Source organism: Mobula birostris, chromosome 7 (assembly GCF_030028105.1).
Source record: "Mobula birostris isolate sMobBir1 chromosome 7, sMobBir1.hap1, whole genome shotgun sequence".
Lineage (NCBI taxonomy): Eukaryota > Metazoa > Chordata > Chondrichthyes > Myliobatiformes > Myliobatidae > Mobula > Mobula birostris.
This window is the reverse complement of record NC_092376.1, coordinates 59671700-59695615: the sequence shown is the minus strand read 5'-3', so window position 1 is coordinate 59695615 and position 23916 is coordinate 59671700. Positions and strand designations below refer to the sequence as shown.

The 23916-nt window shown below is 41.2% G+C and overlaps 1 protein-coding gene across 1 annotated transcript in view; it reads left to right on the top strand.

The window, feature by feature from the left end:
• The first annotated feature begins 19986 nt into the window (after window positions 1-19986).
• rpl31 (ribosomal protein L31) overlaps window positions 19987-23916 on the top strand; it is a 179165-nt gene continuing 175235 nt past the window's right edge. The window contains exon 1 of the mRNA XM_072263267.1: window positions 19987-19990. The gene's annotated coding sequence lies outside the window, so the exon portion shown is untranslated. The remainder of the gene's footprint in view (window positions 19991-23916) is intronic.

Below are 23916 nucleotides of genomic sequence, written 5' to 3'. Positions count from 1 at the left end.
CATTTATTACTGTCTACAAAAAAATCACTTCAGACAAATATTTAGATTTCTTGATATTTTGATTTTTTTCATATTGTTCACTTGCACTCACCTGGCAGGTCTATAAATCACTGCCTTTCATACTCCCCAAGTCTCACCTGTAGGATGTCTACACTTCAGAATCATCCCCATTACCCCCTTCCTACAGTGCCAGTGCACTTATGCCAGTGGTACTGTTGTAATAGTGCTAACTATGTCAATGCTACCTGGTACATTGTGATGTAGTTTTGTCGTAGACTGGAGTACCTAAACTATGGACTCAAGGCCAGAATTGACCCACAGAACTAACTGATGGATGGCCCTGCTGAACTGGAGGCCTGATGTTATATTAGGGGAAAATCCCAAGACTTCATCCATGGTAGAAAAACCTCTGATCGATCTCCCATCATTGTAGATAATGGAGAAAGTGAGCGGGTGGGAGTGTGTTGGAGGTGAAGGGCAGAAGATTATGAAAAAGATCAGTGTCAGGCAGAGATACTAGTGGGGGGGGGAGGGTGCTGAAATTCAAGTTAGGCAAACAAGTAAAGGGATTGGACAGGATAAATGATTGGAAAGTGGTTGTTAGTTTGGACTGATGATAGGGGTCTAAGATCACTGCCAACAGTGGTTTGATGGAACAATCTGTAACAATGGAAAGTTAACAGGCAACTAATGAATAAACACCTTATTTATTTATTTAGAGATACGGCAGAGTATCAAGCCCTTCTGGCCCAATTACACCTATATGACCAATTAACCCGTGCACATTTAGAATGTGGGAGGAAACTGAAATCCGCTTGGTCACAGGGAGGAGGTACGTACAAACTCCTTACAGACAGCAGCGGGAATTGAACCCAGGTTGCTGGTACTGTAAAGTGTTACTCTAACCACTCCGCTATCGTGCAGCCCCTTACGACCCCCCCCCCCCATATGGTATCAGCTGTATGGGTAAGGGTCAAGTGTCTGAAAGTATACTTCAACTCTTGTCTGTGATCTGCCTTAATGTTCACACAAGCCTCATGATGATACCAAATGAACATTGTGTGCTGTGTGACCGCTCAAGCCTCCATGTGTTTACGTGCTAAATGCATAGAAATGCTGGCATGATTTTCACTGCACAGTCTTCTGTTTCCCCAGCCCAAAAATGGCTATCCCAGCTGATAATTCTAGAGGTTTCTTTATTTCTCTTGAGATGCATACTGTAGGTAAACATCATTGCCACAGACGGCCATGGAGGCCAAGTCATAGGGTCTATTTAAAGTGGAGGTTGACAGGTTCTTGATGAGTAAGGATGTCAAAGGTCATGGGAAGAAGGGTAGGAGAATGGTGTTGAGTGGGAAAATAACTCAGCCATGGTAGAATGATGGAGCAGATTAGATTGGCTGAATAGCCTAATTCTGCTCCTTTGTTTTATGGTCTTGTATAAAAACATTCACTGTTGTAATTAGCAGGTAGATACATTCTGTCCCCTGGCTTTTAATGCAGTCTCTCTTACACATGAATTTTCAAGATAATTCCACACCATGTTCTCTGGTACCAGATAAGGACTTAAGAAACAGGAACAGGCGTAGACAATGTGATCCATTAGCGCTAGCTCTTCCATTTAATAATACAATGGCTGAGTTTCAATATCAATTCCACTGCCCTGTGCTTTTCTCAAATCCCTCAATTACCTCGGTGGCTAAACATCTCTAGATTTTTATCCCTGAATATGCTTATCAATTGAACGTTTGTTGAATGAGGAAGATCTTCCTCACTGTAATCAAAACTAGGAATATTAACCATGATTCTAGACTTGCCAGACAGAGAAGACATCATTTCCAGCACCCACTCTTTTCTCTACCGATTCTACACACTACTATTGATCATTTGCCATTGCTATATAAATGTCTATTTTTTCAATATTTCCCTATTTCAGCCTAGTAATCAATCTGGCGAATCTTTGTGCATCCCCTCTAAGGCATATACAATGTTTTTTTTGGGGATAAGTTGACCTAAACATAATTCAGTTGTCCACCTGTGGCCTTACTAAAGCCCTTTCTAAATGAAGCAAGTTCTCCTTATTGCTTCCAAGCCTAATCATGGGACATAAGTCTGCTAGAGCTGTTCAGGATGGTTTAAACTCATTTGGCAGGAGGATGGGAACTGGAGTGATGGTGCTGAGCATGAGGTAGTTGGTTTACAAACAAAAGCAATGTGTCGTGAGACACGGAGCAGGGAGAGGCTGATCATTGGGCAAAATTGTAGTCAACAGGATGAGTTGCAATGTAAAGGGTGGACAAAAGCGAAAAGGGTGAATACAAGACTGATGGTGTTATATTTGAATGCCCACAGTATATAGAATATGGTAGATGAACTTGTAGCATGGTTACAGATTGGCATGTATGATGTTGTAGGTATCACTAATCATGGCTAAAAGATTATAGCTGGGAACTTCACGTTCAAGGATACACATTTTATCATAAAGACAGGCAGAGGGGTTGCATTGCTCTGTTGGTAAAAAATGAAATCAAATTATTAGAAAGAGGTGACATAGGGTCGGAAGGTGTTAGATTGGTGGTAGAGCTAAGGAACTGCAAGGGTAAAAAGACCCTGATGGGAGTTGCATACAGACCCCCAAACAGTAGTAAGGATGTGGTCTACAAATTGCAATGGTTTTAGAAAACGCATGCCAAAAGGGCAATGTTACAATAGTCATGGGGAATTTCCACATTCAGGTAGATTGGGGAAATCTGGTTGGTGTTGGATCCGAGGAAGGGGAATTTCTAGAATGCCTACAAGAAGGCTCTTTTAGAACAGCTCATGGTTGAGCTAACTAGGGGATCAGCTATTCTGGATTGAGTCTTACATCCCAAAGAGGAAGAAGTATTCTAAAGGCAAGATCACACAACTGTTGCTAACGAGAGAAGTCAATGCCAACATAAAAGCCATAGCGAGGGCATATAATAGAGCAAAAATTATTTGGAAGTTAGAAGATTGGGAAGCTTTTAAAAACCAACAGAAGGCAACTAAAAAGCCGTTAAGAAGGAAAAGATGGAATACAAAGTAAGCTCGCCAATAATATTAAATAAGATACCAAATGTTTCTTCAGATACATCAAAGTGTAAAAGAGAGGCAAGAATGGATATTGGACCACAGGAATGTGATGCTGGAGAGGTAGTAATGGGGGAAAAGGAAATGGTGGATGAACTGAGTAAGTATTTTGCATCAGTCTTCACTGTTGAAGACACTAGCAAATGGTGGAAGCTCCAGAGTGTCAGGGGTTAGTAGTGCGTGCAGTTGCCATTATTGAGGCAGAAGAAAGGAAATTATAGGCCGGTTAGTCTGACCTCAGTGGTTGGGAAGATATTGGAGTTGATTATTAAGGATGTGGCTTCAGGGTACTTGGAGGCACGTGATAAAATAAGCTGTAGTCAGTATGGTTTTCCCAAGGGAAAATCTTGCCTAACAAATCTATTGGAATTCTTTGAAGAAATAACAAGTAAGATAGACACAAGAGAATTGGTTGATATTGTGCTCTTGGATTTTCAAAGGCATTTGACAAGGTGCCACACGAGGCTGCTAAAGAGTTACGAGCCCATGGTATTACTTGAGCATGGATAAAGCATTGGCTGATTGGCAGGAAGATAACAGTGGGAATAAAGGGAGTCTTTTCTGACTGGCTGTTGGTAACTAGTAGTGTTCCACAGGGGTCTGTGTTGGGACCAATTCGTTTTATGTTATACGTCAATGACTTGGCTGATGGAATTGATGGCTTTGTTACAAAGTTTGTAGATGATACAAAGATAAGTGGATGGCAGGTAGTTTTGAGCAAGGAGAGAGGCAATAGAAGGACTTAGACGGATTAGGAGAATGGGCAAAGAAGGGGCAGGTAAAATACAATGTCTGGTGTGTATGCTCATGTACTTTGGTAGAAGAAATAAAGGGATATTTTCTAAATAGGGAGAAAATTCAAAAATATGAGGCACGAAGGTACTTTGGAGTCCTTGTGCAGGATTCCCCGAAGGTCAATTTGCAGGTTGAACCTGTGACGCAGAAGACAAATGTGATGGAAACATGGAATAGTGGAAAACAGACGTCAGCATTCATTTCGAAAGGACTAGAATATAAAAGCAAGGATGTAATCTTGAGGTTTTATAAGGCAGTGGCAAGGCCTCGCTTGGAGTACTATGAGCAGTTTTGGGCCCCTTATTTTAGAAAGGATGTACTGACACTAAAGAGGATTCAAAGGAGGTTCACCAAAATGATTTCAGGTTTGAACAGCTTGTCATATGAAGAGCATTTGATGGCTCTGGGCCTGTATTCACTAGAACTCATAAGAACGAGGGGTGACCTAATTGAAACCTATTGAATGTTGAAAGACCTTGATAGAGTAGAAGTGGAGAGGATGTTTCTTATGGCAGGAGAGTCTAGGACCAGAGGACACAGCCTCACAATAGAGAAATGTCCTTTACAAACAGAGATAAGGAGGAATTTCTTTAGCTAGAGAGTGGTGAATCTGCAGAATTCGTTGCCACAGGCGGTTTTGGAGGCCAAGTCTTTACGTATATTTAAGTGTAACCCAGGTTACTTAAACTCAAAGGTGTAATGTTATAAAGCTCCACCTGTGGAGGGAAATAAACGAGGTTTACTGAATCTAAAAAAGAGAACTTGGGGAGAAAAAAAGCTAAGCAAGAACGGGACATGGCTGATGCAGGTGTGGACAAGCGAGAGAAATGCAGCAAACTATTAGAAACTAAAGATATAAACTGTTAAAAGTGGAAATAGTAGTGAGCATCTCTACCCTACTTACCTGAAAACCTCAGAGTGAAATCCCTGGAGAAGAGCCGATATCGATAAAAGGTTTATTGAAACTACGGCTATAACAAGCAGCTACAGCGAGACAATATCTTAAGATCATAAGACCATAAGACACAGGAGCAGAATTAGGCTACTTGGCCCATCAAGTCTGCTCTGTCTTCAATCATGGCTGATCATTTATTTTTCTCCTCCTCAACCCTATTTCCTGGCCTTCTCCCTGTAACCTTTGATGCAATGTCCAATCGAGAACCTATCAATCTCTGCCTTAAATACACCCAATGACCTGGCTTCCACAGCTGCACGTGGCAACAAATTCCACAAACTCATCACTGTCTGGCTAGAGAAATTTCTCCACATCTCTGTTTTGAATAGACGCCCCTCTATCCTGATGCTGTGCCCTCTTGTCCTAGACCCTCCCACCATGGGAAACGTTCTTTCCACATCTACTCTGTCTAGGCCTTCGAATGTTCGAAGGGTTTCAATGAGATCCCCCTCATCCTTCTAAATTCCAGTGAGTACAAACCCAGAGCCATCAAATGTTCCTCGTATGATAACCCTTTCATTCCTGAAATCATCCTTGTGAACGTCCTCTGAACCCTCTCCAATGCCAGCACATCTCTTCTAAGATGAGGGGCCCAAAACTGTAAAGAATACTGAAGGTGAGGCTTCACCAGAGCCTTATAAAGCCTCAGCATCACATCCCCGCTCTTGTATTCTAGACCTCTTGAAATGAATGCTAACATTGCATTTGCCTTCCTCACCACCGACTCAACCTGCAAGTAAACATTTAGGGTGTCCTGCACAAGGACTACCAAGTCCCTTTGCATCTCAGATTTTTGGATTTTCTCCTAATTTAGAAAATAGTCCACACATTTATTTCTACTACCAAAGTGCATGACCATGCATTTTCCAATATTATATTTCCAATATTATCATTTGCCACTTTCTTGCCCATTCTCCAAATCTGTCTAAGTCCTTCTGCATCCTACCTGTTCCCTCAACACTACCTGCCCCTCCACCAATCTTCATATCATCTGCAAACCTGGCAACAAAGCCAGCTATTTCATCATCTAAATCATAAAAAGAAGTGGTCCCAACACCAACCCCTGTGGAACACCACTAGTCACTGACCCCCAACCAGACAAGATCGTTCTATTTCCACTTGCTGCCTCCTTCCAATCACCCAATGCTCTAACCATGTTAATAACTTTCCTGTAATACCACGGGCTCTTAACTTGGTAAGCAGCCTCATGTGTGGCACCTTGTCAAAGGCCTTCTGAAAGTCCAAATATACAACATCCACTGCATCCTCTTTATCTATCCTACTTGTAATCTCCTCGAAGAATTCCAACAGGTTCATCAGGCAGGATTTACCTGAAGGAAACCATGTTGACTTTGACCTAGCTTGTCCTGTATCACCAAGTACTCCATAACCTCATCCTTAACAATTGACTCCATCATCTTCACTGAGGTCAGGATAACTAGTCTGTAATTTCCTTTCTGCTGCCTTCCTCCTTCCTCAAAGAGTGGAGTGACATTTGCAATTTTCCAGTCCTCGGGCACCATGCCAGAGCCCAATGATTTTTGAAAGATCATTGCTAATGTCACCACAATCTTTAATGCTACATCTTTCAGAATCCTAGGGTGCAGTTCCTCTGGTCTGGGTGACTTTTGTACCTTTAGGTCTTTCAGCTTTTTGAGCACCTTCTCTCTTGTAATAGTAACTGCACCCACTTCTCTTCCTTCACACACTACAACATCTAGCACACTACTAGTGTCTTCCACAGCAAAGACTGATGCAAAATACTCATTTAGTTCATTTATCATTTCCTTGTCCCATTATTATTTTTTCTGTCTCATTTTCTAGCAGTTCTATATTCACTCTCATCTCTCTTTTATTTTTTATATACTTGAAAAAGCTTTTACTATTCACTTTGACATTATTTGCTAACTTGCTTTCATATTTCATCTTTTCCCTTCTAATGATTCTTTTAGTTGCTCTCTGTAGGTTTTTAAAACCTTCCCAATCCTCTATCTTCCCACTAATTTTTGCTTTGTTGTATGCCCTCTCTTTTGTTTTTACATTAGCTTTGACTTCCCTTGTCAGCCACGGTTGTACTATTTTGCCATTTGAGTATTTCTTCATTTTTGGAATACACATGTCCTGCACCTTCCTCATTTTTCCCAAAAACACACACCATTGCTGCTCTGCTGACATCCCTGCCAGCAGCACCTTCCAATTTACTTTGGCCAACTCCTCTCTCATAGCACTGTAATTTCTTTACTCCACTAAAGTACTTCTATGTTAGACTTTACTTTCTCCCTATCAAATTTCAAGTTGAACTCAATCATATTGTGATCACTGGTTCCTAAAGGTGCTTTTACGTTAAGCTCCTTAATCACTTCTGGCTCATTACATAACACCCAATCCAGTATAGCTGATCCCTAGTAGGCTCAATGACAAACTGCTCTAAAAAGCCACCTCTTAGGCAGTCAACAAATTCACTCTCTTGAGATCAACCTGATTTTCCCAATCGATCTGCATGTTAAAATCTCCCATGACTACCCATTGCACTTTTGATATCAACAGAGACGAGTATTGAAAGTCTCTATGGTGTAACCCGGAATTAGTTCTGTTAAATCATAGCAAGAGATTTAGTCAGGTTTTTTTTCTAAAAGTTTGTGAATTGATCTTCCATGGATGATCAACTATTTCATCCAATGAACCAAGAAACAAGATGGTGAACCACCCAAAATTGAAGAATCAGAGCCGGAACAAAGCGTAGATGATTTAATATGGCTGGAGGTATAAGTTTATTTTCATTCGAAAAATCTGAATTTGATATTCTGCAAGCACTGATTATTCTTGCAAAGACTTTGATAAGTTGCTGAATGAGATATACTTTGTTTAAAAGTTGTGATGTTGGAGAATTTGTTGTGAATATAGTTAAGCTGTACATATCTATATTTTTGAGGGGGTTGAATTTTGAATTTGTAGACATACGGACCGGGAACTGAAACTGAAGTTAACCATAATATGTAAGAATAGGAATTGAATTCAGTTAGTTTCCTAACTTACTACAGATAAATAGAAAGGCAATTTTTAGTCTGCAAACCTTTAGATGGGGAATAACACTAGATCTAATTAGTTAGAGAGATTGGAGTAATAAAGGTTATTCTAATGAATCTCACTGATTCTAACTGAAAAGGCATTTGGTTTTCTCTTCCTATCTGAGATTTGGAATCTAAACAGAATATTGGAATTTTGAATTGTTCTTACTCGTAAATATTTTGTATATATTGCTATTTTTATAAACAAACTTACCTCCAGAAGTGTGTGCTTTCTATTCACAACCTCCTTTTGATACCTAGAGCTTCTGATGGCCCGTAGTTTGATTTTCTCATAATGAGTGCGGCAATCAGTCACACGAGATAAGACAAGCACTGTACAGGTGTTACTTAAGGCAGAAGTTAACAGATTCTTGATTGGTCAGGGCATGATGGGACATGGGGAGAAGGCAGGAGATTGGGGCTGAGAGGAAAAATGGATCAACCATGATGCCATGGAGGAGCAAACCCGAAGGGCCAAATGGTCTAATTCTGCTCTGATATCTTATTGTTACGTAAACGGCAACAATGAATATCAATCGAGACAGGTTATATAAAAACAACCAAACATTTATTAAACACGTATAAATGATAAGGGAAAAAAACAAAGGAAAACTTTAACCAGAAGTTAACAGATATGCAGCCGTTCACCAACTCGCCACTCGGCTCTGGTTCTTAAAGCGTTAAATCTGAAAACCATACTTAAAGCAATACAGTCAGATATAGTTCTTAAAGCGATAACTTCGAACGTCCAACAGTTTTACACATACAATTGGGAGAAACTTCTCTGGAGAAGGATTTCTTCACAGACGCAACTTTACTGCTGGTTCTGTCCATAGGATTCATGATGCCGAAAATAAACAGTTTAAATCGACTGACCTTAAATTCCTTTAGAGAGAGAGAGCACCTTTTTGCATGAACTCCTTGCTCTTTCTGGCAAGAGTTATCTCGATGCAGGTACTCCTCCAACAAAGACTCAATAAGGTCGATTCTTTATTAAACTACCAAACGATGCCGACTTCTCTCGATCCTTCGATAAATTCTTCACTCTCCCTTCAACTGTTGGAACTGAGTAAATTGGCACATCCAGCCACAAATTTCCAGTCCAAATAATATGGAATCTTTCAACAGAATGCACAACTGTTTTAAAAATGAAACTGTGTCACAAAAACAAACGCAACAGAAACAGAGGCACAGCATGTTCCACCTGGAAATCTACAAACTACTGCATCACCTGAGTCGACCCTTATATAGTCACAGGGCACATGTCATCACGTGACCTCACATCGGCGGGAAAATCACATCAGGTGACCTCCAAAAGACCATTACATCATTCTCACCAAAAAAAACCAGATCTCCTTGAGCATGTAACACCGCCCTCCAAAAAAATTTTAGTCTCTTGAAAAACAAAATTTTAACAATTTATACAAAAAAAAATACAAAGGTATAAAATTTACAAAATACACAATACATACAATCTTATCTTTCAGCCCTACACAAACTAATGTACAGTAGGAGTGTTACAAATGTTAAAATATCACTCCAAAAAAAATAAATTTTCATTATACATTTAACATCTAGACAAACAATCAGCAATCACATTATCTTTACTCTTAATATGAGTGATCAAAATAATTACTCCTGTAACGTTAAACTCCAATTTAATAATCTTCTATTTTTGTTTTTCAGCTTACTCAAAAACACTAATGGATTGTGATTGGTATAAACTGTGAGTGGTTTATGCGTAGAACCAACATATACTTCAAAATGTTGCAAAGCTAAAACAAGAGATAACAATTCTTTTTCTATTGTTGAATAATTTCTTTGATGGGCATTAAATTTCTTAGAAAAATAAGCTACCGGATGATCAACATCATCATCTTTTTGAAGCAACACTGCTCCTGCAGCTTCATCACTAGCATCTACAGCTAACAAAAATGGTTTTTCAAAGTCAGGAGATTTAAGTACAGGTTGACTACATATTATAGCTTTCAATTTATCAAATGCCTCCTGACAAGACTCTGTCCAAACAAACTTCTCATTTTTCTTCAAGAGATTAGTTAATGGAAGAGCAATGTTTGCAAAATCCTCACAAAATTTTCTGTAATATCCTATCATACCCAAGAATCTTCTGAGAGTTTTTCTACCAGTTGGAGTGGGTGCTTCTAAAATTGCCTGAACTTTTGCTTGAACAGGTGCTAATTTCCCCTGACCCACAACATAACCAAGGTAAGTCACTGTGGCATGACCAAATTCACTTTTAGCTAAGTTAATAGTTAAGTTAGCTTTTGAAAGTCTCTCAAATAATTTCTCCACCGCCGCAATATATGCTTTCCACGAATTATTTCCTGTAACCAGATCATCAATATAGGCATCTATATCTTTTAATCCCTGAATCACGCTAATAATCATCCTCTGAAAAGTACTTGGTGCATTCTTCATCCCAAATGGAAGAACATTATATTCATATAACCCAGATGGGGTCACAAAAACTGAAATCTCTCTACCTCTATCCATCAATGGAACACACCAATAACCTTTTAACAAATCAATTTTTGTAAGGAATTTGGCCTGTCCAACTTATCCACACAATCATCTACTCTAGGGATTGGATATGCATCGGTCTTTGTCACAGCATTCACCTTTCTGTAATCCGTACAAAATCTAATACTATTATCTGGCTTAGGCACCATAACACACGGTGAACTCCAATTCGAATTAGAATGTCTAATAATATCATTCTCTAACAGATACTTAATTTCTCGTTCAACAAGTTCACATTTTTCCCTGTTCATTCGATACAGATGTTGTTTTATGGGTTTTTCATCTCCAACATCTACATCATGTGTAGCTACGGTGGTTCTTCTAGGGGCATCTGGAAATAAATCTCTATACTTAAAAATTAGCTGTTTCATCTGCTCCCTCTGCTCTGGCTGTAAATGAGCTAATTTTTCATCAATATTTTCCAGAATTTTTGAATTTGGTAACCTGGCTGAAATAATGTTGGGTTTAAAATGAGTTTCAGATAAATCCTCCAGTAAGTCTTCATCAAGATCAGACTCATTATTGATCACAACGGTCATAGTAGCAACTTCTCTCGCATAATACAGTTTTATCATATTTATATGACACAGCTGTGTTGTCTTTCTCTGATTTGGGGTTTTTACCACATAATCCACCTCATCCACCTTAGATTTAATCTCAAAGGACCATGGAATTTGGCTTGTAATGGGTTTGTTTGCACTGGGAAAAGAACCAAGACTTATCTCCAGGCTTAAATGACCTCATCCTAGCTTCCTTATCATACCATGTCTTCATCTTCTCTTGAGCTAACTTTAAATTTTCCTTGGCCAAACTACAAGCTTTGTACAATCTGTCTTTAAATTTCAAAACATAATCTAGCAAATTAGTGTGTATTTCTTTATTAATCCACTGTTCCTTCAACAAAGCCAAAGGTCCTCAAACTCTATGTCCAAACACAAGTTTAAAAGGACTACAACCTAATGAATCCTGTACTGCCTCCCTTACTGCAAAAAGTAGTAAATGTATACCTTCATCCCAGTCCTTTTCATTTTCCACACAATATGTCCTAATCATAGTTTTCAGTGTAGAATGAAATCTCTCCAAGGCTCCTTGTGATTCTGGATGATAGGCTGACGAAATAGTCTGTTTCCCCCCAGTTTATAAACTATCTGCTGAAACAACCCTGACATAAAATTACTACCTTGATCTGATTGTATTTCCTTAGGTAACCCAAAATAAGTAAAGAATTTTATAAGAGCCTTTGTCACAGTTTTGGCTGTTATATTCCTAAGAGGGACTGCCTCTGGAAACCTAGACGCTGTGCACATAATAGTTAATAAATATTGATGTCCAGTTTTAGATTTTGGCAAAGGACCTACACAGTCTACAATGATTTTTGAGAACGGCTCACCAAATACTGGAATTGGTTGCAGTGGGGCCACTGGAGTAACCTGATTAGGTTTACCCACAATTTGACATGTATGACACGTTCTACAAGATGTCGCCACATCTTGTCTTAAACTAGGCTAATAAAAATGTTTAGAAACTTTGTTCATAGTTTTCTTTACCCCTAAATGACCGCCCAAAGGAATACCATGAGCCATAGTCAAAATCTCATTTCGGTAAATTTTAGGAGCAACAACCTGATGATTAACTTCCCATTCCTCACTAGCAGGAATGGTAGGCGATCTCCACTTTCTCATTAATACCCCCTTCTCAAAATAATATCCAACTTGTACTTTTCCAATTTCACTATCTGGAAGAGCTTGTTCTTTTAATTTAACTATCTCAGGATCCCTACCCTGCTCTGCTATTATCTCCTTCTGAGATAAAGACAAATCTTCCTGATCAGACTTACCACCAGAATCCTGATCAAATAAGGTAGGCAAGAAAGTTTCTGATATATCCTCAAAATTCGAATCTTGATTTGAACTGTCATGAGTAACAACCTCATCCTTTACATCAGTTTTTTTAGCCATAGCTCTTGTTACAACACAGGAAGAATCTGTGTTAGAATCCCTCTGTGGCTCCTCAGAATTTGAATTGATTGTCAAATGCACTTCAGGAAAAACTTGTCCACCTGCTAAATCATTCCCTAACAAAAGAGAAACATCATTCACAGGTAAACTGCATTGTAGTCCTACTTTAACAACCGCTGTAACTAATCCTGACCTTAAATTTACTCTATGTAAATGTACTGGCATAAGGGCACTCCCTACTCCTCTTATATAATTTACCTCAGCAATGTCAGACTCATCACTAAACCTTAGCACACTGTCTAATATTAGTGATTGCGAAGCTCCAGTATCTCTAAGAATCCCGAGTCAGGCGCCTTCAAAAACCCGTCAATATCCATTGTTGCTGAATACAACACACACACCAATCAAACCAAAAAAAATCGGGTATTCCCCTTTTCCAAAACCAAAATGGCAATTACCAGCACGTAAACTCAAAATCAGAACATATCCCGGACGAGCCCCCATAAATTATGTTACGTAAACGGCAACAATGAATATCAATCGCGACAGGTTATATAAAAACAACCAAACATTTATTAAACACGTATAAACAATAAGGGGGAAAAAAAAAGGAAAACTTTAACCGGAAGTTAACAGATATGCAGCCATTCACCAACTTGCCACTCGGCTCTGGTTCTTAAAGCATTAAATGCGAAAACATTTCTTAAAGCGATACAGTCAGATATAGTTCTTAAAGCGATAACTTTGAAAGTCCAACAGTTTTACACATTCAATTGGGAGAGACTTCTCTGGAGAAGGATTTCTTCACAGACGCAACTTTACTGCTGGTTCTGTCCACAGGATTCACGATGCCGAAAATAAACAGTTTAAATCAACTGACCTTAAATTCCTTTAGAGAGAGAGAGAGCACCTTTTTGCCTGAACTCCTTGCTCTTTCTGGCAAGAGTTATCTCGATGCAGGTACTCCTCCAATGAAGACTCAATAAGGTCGATTCTTTATTAAACTGCCAAACGATGCCGACTTCTCTCGATCCTTTGATAAATTCTTCACTTTACCTTCAACTGTTGGAATTGAGTAACTTGGCACATCCAGCCACAAATTTCCAGTCCAAATAATATGGAATCTTTCAACAGAATGCACAACCATTTTAAAAATGAAACTGCATCACAAAAACAAACACAACAGAAACGGAGGCACAACACATTCCACCAGGAAATCTACAAACTACTGCGTCACCTGAGTCGACCCTTATGTAGTCATGGGGCACATGTCATCACGTGACCTCACATCGGTGGGAAAATCTCATCAGGTGACCTCCAGAAGACCATTACATCATTCTCACTAAAAAAAACAGATCTCCTTGAGCATGTAACATTATGGTCTTATCATCATGGATATTTATTCCCTTCACACCCCCATCGTGCATCAGTAAGGTCTGAGGGCCCTTTGTTTCTTCCTTAAATGATGGCCCAACTAGTTTTCCTCCATCAACACACTTAATTGGTGGAACTTGTCCTTATGCTCAAGGACTTCTCCTTCGATTCTACTTCTCCAGATTTGCCATGGAAACTTGCGTGTGCCAGATCTGCATCTATCTTTATTGTTTGATATGTGGAACACTCCTGGCTGCAGGCTTATTTGGGACCACTCTCCCAACTCTTTCTTCAATGTGTTAATGGCTGTACTGCTGCATATACTGAAAATTTAAACAGTTTTGCAATCAGTTGGTCCTGCTTTCACATTCACTGTCTGTCTTTGACACTTCATTTAGCTTTTTTGGATCTCTCTGTCTGCATATCAGCAGATAGACTAGCCAGCAACATCTTCATGGGCGGTCTTTAGTTTCCTGTCACTTTATTTTTTGTATCACACTCCCATTCTGACCTGTGGCCTCTTCCACTGTCAATATGAGGGCCAACATAAACTAGAAAAACATCTAGTTCAATGTCTCCCTCAAGACTTTAGCTATTGTTTACATGGTGGGGGTGTGAGGGATCATTGCTTCTGCTGATGCAAGGGGGGGAGGGGAGGATTGATGCTGCTGCTCTTGGATGGGAGGGGGAGGGGGCTTTGGGGTTCTGATGCAACTATCATTCATTCTTTGGAGTTCTTGTTTTGTGGATATCTGTGAAGAGTAAGAATTTCAGGCTGTGTACTGTCTTTGATATTAAATTGAACCATTTGAACTATCTGGCACTTTGAATGAACATTGAATTTTCCAAATTCAAGTGCAGCTGCACCTCATCATTTCCCTATCATGCTCCTGTCCCTTTTTCACCTGGTTTCTTTAAAATGCCTTGTTAACTGTAAGTACTCATTCTCCCTATCACCTGATGAATCTTAACCAATCTCCATTCCATCCAATCTCTGTCTTTGGTCTTACACCTCACTCAACACCCTAATCTGGTTTTGAAAACTATAAACCTCCTACTTACCTCCTTCCCAGTTCTGAAGAAGGGTTCCTGTAGGATCTCGACCCAAAAAATCGACTGTTCATTTCCCTCCACAGATGCTGCCTTGAACCATTTAGTCCCTCCGGCAATTTGTTTTTTTTTTGCTCCAATTTCCAGCATCTGCAGTACCTTGTGTCTCCCTGACCTGGAATATTTACTGGCTTCTCTTTACAACAAATCTCACTTGACTGGCTGAGTTCTTCTAATATGTCTGTTAATGCCTCAATTCCAGCACCTGCAGTTCTATTTGTTTTCCAATCTTTCTTTTTGTACTCTAATCCTCTTTCAATGAAGGCTTTTGTATCAATCTGCTTTTCTAATTGGGTGCTGCACCTGAAAAATGTACAGGGAACTTAAAATTCTTCTAAATCCTAACATTTGAGATTGATCAGATCCATTTCTTTCCATTTTCCCAATCAAAGTAGATCATTTTGCATTTCCCCTTACTATTCCATCAGCCATCTTCTTGCCCAAACACTTAACATTCCCTCTTTGAATGCTTCTTGTATTCACCACATTTTACACAGCGGAAAATTTAGATATTTTATATTTGCCTCCTCTTCCCTTCAACCAAGCTGCTGATGGAAACTGTAGATAGCAGAGATCTTGCACCACTTTGACAGTTTCTGACTGTCATTCATCAGGTCCTAGCTAGTCTTTCTTCCAGGGTTGGGGGAAATCAAGAACTAGAGGAAGCAGACTTAAGGTACAATGGGGAGAGATTTCATAGGAACTTGAGGGGCATCTTTTACACCCAAAGTGTATGGAATGAGCTGCAAGAGGAAGTGATTGAGGCAGTACATCAATGAAATTTAAAAGGTAACTGGGACAGGCAAAGTACATAGGTGGGAAAGTTTTAGAGTTACTTGGACTAAACTTGGGCAAATAGGACTAGTTTTGATGGGAATGCTGACTGCTATGGATCAGTGGGTCTAAGAACCCTGTTTCCATGCTCTATGACTGTGGTAGGATACAACAGTTGAGGATATCTTTGCTGAATTTGACAGTGCACAAGGTCTTTGTGCTTCCTTTCACAGCCTAGGTTTGAATTTTGGTTATGGTTGCTTTGCACATTTTTACCCATAGCCTTTGGGGGACTGTTTTAAGGGCTACCTATAGCTCTTTAATCTCTCTCTGTTCATCCCTGCATCATGGTGTCCAAACCTTCATCTTTCCCCTCTTACACAAAATCAAAATGCTGGGAGTCTGAAATAAAACATTCACAGCACATAGAGCATCTCATGTCAGTGATACTTCATCAAACACGAAATAGTCGGGAGATAAAGCAAGTTTTAAGATGCACAGTAAATTCTGAGGGGAGGAGAAATTAGATAACAAAAAGACCAAAGGTTACCTGGAAGAGATGTGATTGTAGGATAATTATCTTATTTTCAAGTATAAACTTTACTCTTCAAATCTGTACTATATAATGAAGGACGTTCATGCGTCATCAACCACAGTATAAAATATTTAAATCTACTTACTGAGAAATCTATTTGCCATTCACACTAATTCACATTGACATAATTTTTCTTTCACTTATCTTCCGTAAATGGCTAACCCAAGGATGTTTTATATGAATTCCAGCCCCTCGTTATAGAATATTGGGGGAACTCTAAGCCGTGGCTTTTGCCCATGAATCCTTTGCAGCAACTGCTCTAAGTTTCACTGTATCCCTCAGCACAGCCTGAGCTACATATTGTATTCACCCCAACCACTCACCATTTCTAAACCATTCCTTCCATTCCTTAATTCAAAAGGATAGTTAACTCTCTCTCATGCTCATCTTTTTTAAAATCCAACATTAACTAATCAAAAATTAATTTAATTTTAAATGTAATATAGTTATGGACCGGAGGAAAGAGGACTGCCTAATTTCAATTGTACTGGATAAAAGATACAGGAATTGTTAGGTATGAAAAATCTATGTTTGGTTGTCCAGTGCTGTGACTCCAATTGACATGCTATCAGCCAACAACAATGTTACTGTGCTGCCCAAGTGCCGGTCACATTTTGTGAGCGACTAACTCCTCTTTAAGCTACTTAGTGCCAGTTAAGGCATACCTTCATTCATTAACAGAGAAATGTTTATGTCTCCAGCCTGTTAGCTTTTGATAGGGTTTTTGTGTTCGGTGGAAGCCGTGGCTAATCACCTTGATTTCTGATAGACACAAAAGATTGCAGATGCTGTCGTCTGGAGGAAGAAACAATCTGCAAGAGGAACTCAGTGCGTTGAGCAGTGTCTGAGGCAGGGAAGTGTTTCAGGAGGAATGAAGACAGATGGAGCCAGCTGGGAGAGGGGATGGGGTGCAGATGGCAGAAAGGGGCAGGTGGTTGATAGATGGAAGCAGATGAAAAAGATAGAGGCAGATGGTACTAGAAAGAGGGAGGGGAGTTAAATGTCGAGAGAGCCAGGAGGGCAATACGCAGGAACACAAACGTACTGAAGTCAGAGACATCTCAGATTGAGTTCGTAGCCTTACTGAGAGAGAGGGTGAGCTGCCAGAAGTCGTGGTCCAAATTGGTACCAATGACATAAGCACAAAGGGTGACAAGGTCCTGCAAAGTGAGGTCAGGGAGTAAGGTGCTAAGTTAAAGGTCAGGACCTCCAGAGTAGTGATCTCAGGACTGCCACGTGTTAGTGAGCCCATTCATGTGGCTAAGGAGGTGGTGCAGGAGGGACAGCTTCAGATTTGTGGATCATTGAGCTCTCTTCCTGGGTAGATGGGATCTGTACAAGTGGGATGTTGGCACCAGAACTGGTGGGGGGCAACTTCCTTGTGGGAAGGTTTGCTAATGCTGCACAGGGGATTTTAGAGTTGCAGGGGGATGGGACCCAGAAATCCAGGGCAGATGCTGGACTGGTTGTGGGGAAAGTAAATATTAAGCTTATTTACAAAGACAGGAATCAAATGATTGAGCATGGTGGGACTAATGTCCTGAGTTGCATTTACTTCAATGCAAACAGTATTGTAGGTAAGTTAAGATGATCTTATAGAATGCATCAGCATATGGAATTACGATATTGTAGCCATTAGTGAGACTTGATCGCAGGAAAGTCTAAACTGGCCCCCGTCCTGGAGTTTTGTCATGTTACACATGACAGAGGGGAAGGTATTAAGGAAGGAGTTGTGGCATTACTGGTCAGAGGAAATGTCACGGCAGTGTTCAGACAGGACTGGTCAGAGGAAATGTCACAGCAGTGTTCAGACAGGACTGGTCAGAGGAAATGTCACAGCAGTGTTCAGACAGGACAGAGGAAATGTCACGGCAGTGTTCAGACAGGACTGGTCAGAGGAAATGTCACGGCAGTGTTCAGACAGGACAGAGGAAATGTCACGGCAGTGTTCAGACAAGACTGACAGAGGAAATGTCACGGCAGTGTTCAGACTGGTCAGAGGAAATGTCACGGCAGTGTTCAGACAGGACTGACAGAGGAAATATCACGACAGTGTTCAGACAGGACTGGTCAGAGGAAATGTCACGGCAGTGTTCAGACAGGACAGAGGAAATGTCACGGCAGTGCTCAGACAGGACAGAGGAAATGTCACAGCAGTGTTCAGACAGGACAGAGGAAATGTCAGGTCAGTGTTCAGACTGGTCAGAGGAAATGTCATGGCAGTGTTCAGACAGGACTGACAGAGGAAATGTCACGGCAGTGTTCAGACAGGACAGAGGAAATGTCACGTCAGTGTTCAGACTGGTCAGAGGAAATGTCATGGCAGTGTTCAGACAGGACTGACAGAGGAAATGTCACGGCAGTGTTCAGACAGGACAGAGGAAATGTCACGGCAGTGTTCAGACTGGTCAGAGGAAATGTCATGGCAGTGTTCAGACAGGACTGACAGAGGAAATGTCACGGCAGTGTTCAGACAGGACTGACAGAGGAAATGTCACGGCAGTGTTCAGACAGGACTGGTCAGACGAAATGTCACGGCAGTGTTCAGACAGGACTGACAGAGGAAATGTCACGGCAGTGTTCAGACAGGACTGACAGAGGAAATGTCACGGCAGTGTTCAGACAGGACTGGTCAGACGAAATGTCACGGCAGTGTTCAGACAGGACTGACAGAGGAAATGTCACGGCAGTGTTCAGACAGGACTGGTCAGAGGAAATGACACGGCAGTGTTCAGACAGGACTGACAGAGGAAATGTCACAGCAGTGTTTAGACAGGACTGGTCAGACGAAATGTCACGGCAGTGTTCAGACAGGACTGACAGAGGAAATGTCACGGCAGTGTTCAGACAGGACAGAGGAAATGTCACGGCAGTTTTCAGACAGGACTGGTCAGACGAAATGTCACGGCAGTGTTCAGACAGGACTGACAGAGGAAATGTCACGGCAGTGTTCAGACAGGACTGGTCAGAGGAAATGTCACGGCAGTGTTCAGACAAGACTGACAGAGGAAATGTCACGGCAGTGTTCAGACAGGACTGACAGAGGAAATGTCACGGCAGTGTTCAGACAGGACTGACAGAGGAAATGTCGTGGCAGTGTTCAGACAGGACAGAGGAAATGTCACGGCAGTGTTCAGACAGGACTGGTCAGAGGAAATGTCACGGCAGTGTTCAGACAGGACTGACAGAGGAAATGTCACGGCAGTGTTCAGACAGGACTGGTCAGAAGAAATGTCACGGCAGTGTTCAGACAGGACTGACAGAGGAAATGTCACGGCAGTGCTCAGACAGGACTGACAGAGGAAATGTCACGGCAGTGTTCAGACAGGACTGACAGAGGAAATGTCACGGCAGTGTTCAGACAGGACAGAGGAAATGTCACTGCAGTGTTCAGACAGGACAGAGGAAATGTCACGGCAGTGTTCATACAGGACTGACAGAGGAAATGTCACGGCAGTGTTCAGACAGGACTGACAGAGGAAATGTCACGGCAGTGTTCAGACAGGACTGACAGAGGAAATGTCACGGCAGTGTTCAGACAGGACTGACAGAGGAAATGTCACGGCAGTGTTCAGACAGGACAGAGGAAATGTCATGGCAGTGTTCAGACAGGACAGAGGAAATGTCACGGCGGTGTTCAGACAGGACTGACAGAGGAAATGTCACGGCAGTGTTCAGACAGGACTGACAGAGGAAATGTCCCGGCAGTGTTCAGACAGGACTGACTGGAGCATTCATCTACTGAGGCTATATGGGTGGAACTGAGGAGTAAAAAAAGGAATGACCGTGGAGCCTGTGATCTACATTTTGGTGGTGAGTTATAGGGCCGATTGAGTGATCTGGCTCTTTGCCGTCTCTGAGGGATGTTCAAATGAAGGCCAAGAAGCTTGGAGATGGGGTGCGAGCCCATGATCGACTCCATTTCTCGCCAATCTTGCCCATTAAGGCACCGTGGAAGATTGAAATCATTGAGGCAAGCGCAGAAAGCGAGAGGGTGTTCTACGCCATCCACCAGCCTCTCACTTGCTTTGCCAGATCACGGTGTCTGCGTGTGACTCTCTCTCTCTTGCTGCTCTCGGAGGAAGGACCCTGCAATGGAATGGTCTCTCTCCCCCTCGATGCTGTTGGAGGATGGTGCCAGAGTTCTTGTGCAGAGCTGAACCGATACAGTTTGTGGATTGGACACCGTAGTTGACGTGATGTGTTTCTGGTTTCTGGTTGCTCCTTTTTTTTGTTTGTTTGTACTTTGGGCCATTTTGAATCAGGGCAGCCTGCAAATAACAAACACTGAGCCGATCTGAATTATGCCCGTACTCTTTCAATTTTGTGTTTTATATTCTGTGTTTTCTCGCTCTTTTTTTGGTTGCCATTTGCACGATTTGTGGTTTTTTTTGTGGAGGGGGGTGTTTGATGTTTTTCTTCGAACAGGTTTCTTTGTTTTATGGCTGTCTGTGGGGGAAAAATCTCATAGTTGTATACTGCATACACACTTTTGATAATAAATCTTCAAATAATGTGGTAAACTGGATCAGCAAATTTGTGGATGACAACAAGATTGGGGGCATAATAGACAGCAAGGAAGGCCATCACAGCTTGCAGAGAGATCTGCACCAGCTGGAAAAATGGTCGGAAAGATGACAAAGGAATTTAATGCAGTCAAGTGTGAGGTTGTAGGATTTTGTGAATAAAACATGCCAGTCATTTTGTGTGTTTAACAAAAGCCACAGCCCTTTACTTCCACTATGAAAGCAGTCACCCAACACTGATGTCATAACGTCAGAACCCGTCTCTTAAAGTGAACATAAGAACTGAACAATGGTGTTTGTGTATTATGTAGAACAGTTTCTAGTCGGAACAATATGTGTCATCTGTCGCCCATTACATTACCCTACAAGGTGTTGCACTTTGCATAGTGAAGAATAGGGCACTGAGGAGTGTGGTGGAACAGAGCGATCTGGGACTTACTTCCTTGAACGCTGTGTCACAGATAGATAGAGCTGCAAAGAGAGCTTTTGCTACATTGGTCTTCATAATTCAAAACAATGAGTACAGGAGTTGGGATGTTATGTTGAAGTTGTGAGGCCAAAGTTAGAATATTGTGTTCTGCATCGGTCACCTACGGACAGGAAAGAGTGCAGAGAAAATTTACAAAGATGGTGCCAGGATACGAGGACCTGAATTATAGGTTAAAATTGGACAAGCTAGGCTTTTATTCCCTGGAGCGTAGGAGAATGAGGAATTTAGATTAGATTAGATTATGAGGACACGCAGTCCTCTTTTATTGTCATTTAGTAATGCATGCATTAAGAAATGATACAATATTCCTCCAGTGTGATATCACAGAAACACAGGACAGACCAAGACTGAAAAGCTGACAAAAACCACATAATTATAACATATAGTTACAACAGTGCAATAATACCATAACTTGATGAAGAACAGGCCATGGCACAGCAAAAAATTTCAAAGTCTCTCTAAAGTTCCACACTTCACACACTTCCACATTGGAGAAGGAAGAAAACTCTCCCTGCCACGCCCGACCACAGTCCGACTCTGAATCATCGGAAAACTTCCAGCTCCGATCAGCCCTCCGACACCGAGTACTGAGCACCATCTCTGCCGAACGCTTCGACCCCAGCCTCAGTAGCCAGCAGCAGGCAAAGCCGGGGATTTTGGGGCCTTCCCTCTGGAGATTCTCGATTGCACAATAGCAGCGGCAGCGAACCCGGCATTTCAGAAATTTCTCCAGATGTTCCTCCGTGCTTCTCACGTCCGTCTCCATCAAATCAGAATTGTCCACGGCCCCTACTTAACAGATATGATATTTCACCGGAGAGCTGCGTGCGCTACATCGCGCCGCCATCTTCTCTTCCCGCCTTGTTTGATAGACATATAACAAATCATGAGTGATTTGGTATAAGGTAAATGCAAGCTGGCTTCTCCCACTGAGGGTGGGTGAGACTACAACCAGAAGTCATAGATAAAGGGTGAAATATTGAAGGGGAACTACTTCACTCACGGGGTGGTGAGAGTGTGGGATGAGCTGCCAGTGGAAGTGGTGGATGCGGGATCAATTACTACATTTAAGAGAAGTTCGGATAAATACATGGATGGGAGGCATATAGAGGGCCGTGGCCTGGTACGGGGTAGTAGGCCTGAGCGGAATAACGGTTCGGCATGGACTAGATGGGCTGTAGTGTTCTAGGACCCCGTAAGCTCAGGCTGATGTGTCAGCTAGTACAGGGGTAGGCAACCTACAGCCCGCAAGGTATTTGTACCGGCCCGCGAGCAAATATTGAGATATTATGCTTATCCGACCCACGAGCGATTTTTCCTTATTCTGTGTGTTTCACGGGACCACACTGATGGACATGCATGGTGTCTTGTTACACTGGCCCCAGGTTCCGTTTTGTTCCAAACCAAACTCTGGTATATACGAATGACAGGAAGGCAGATTAACTTATTAATATGTATTAGATACTCTCTGTACACGTGCAGGTTTTCAGATGGGATCGTTAAAATTTGTAAACAGAAACAGCATCACTGTGTTTTAACAAGAAATCCACGCTAAATATCCAGATATTTACATGTGCTACGATACTTGCTGAATAACCTGCATTTCGAAATAAAATCAAAGAAAAAAATTCCAATGGCAATGAATGCAAAATGCAGGAAGGTAGACACTGAATGCCAAAATTTCCAAGACACTTGGACACTAGATTACATCTTCATCGAGCAAGCTGGGAAACCAGTTTGTCTCATTTGCCTAGAAAATGTTGCTGTGAAGAAGGAGGCAAATATCAGGCAACATTACGAGACTCACCATAGTGGAAAGAAAGCTGCAAATTGTGGGAGTACCAGCTTCAAAAAGGAAATTGTGCACATTTTCCCACTTTTCAAAAAAAATAAAGCAGAAGATCCAGGCATTTTTGTGAATATGGTCCAAGAATTGAGAAAAGAGTTTTCATCTTGTTTTGCTGATTTTCACTTGCATGCAAATAAGTTCAAGTTTTTTTCCTACTCCATTTGATGTGGAAGTGGACACTGCATCAGAAATTTTTCAAATGGACTTGATTGGGATGCAGTGTGATGACATATTGAGATCGAAATTTCATTCTGAAGATGTGTCAGTGCTTGACTTCTATAGAAAATATATTCATCCAAGTGGGAAGTATCCTAACTTAGTGGACCATGCAAAAAAGATGGCATCATTGTTTGGCAGCACTTATCTGTGTGAGCAATTATTTTCAAAAATGAAGCACACCAAGAACTATTTGAGAACAAGATTGACTGATGCCCACCTGGATAATGTCTTGCTCTTGGCAACAAGTCTGACACCCAATATTGAGAAGCTTTCAAGCAACAAACAGCATCAAGTTTCACGTTGATTTATCGACTTTGCATTAAAATTTTCTTTTTTATTATACTTAATTACCACCATTCAATGCATCATGTTCATACGTTTTATGTTTAAAGATTCTTTGTATCCTTTTAATAGATTCAAAAGATGCCATGATTGAAATAAATTGCAACTATACCGAGTTCTTTGATTACTAATTGGCATCCTTGGTTAAACACAAATGATTTTCTAGCATGCGTTATTCATTAATTTGATGCAAAACATAACTAGATGTA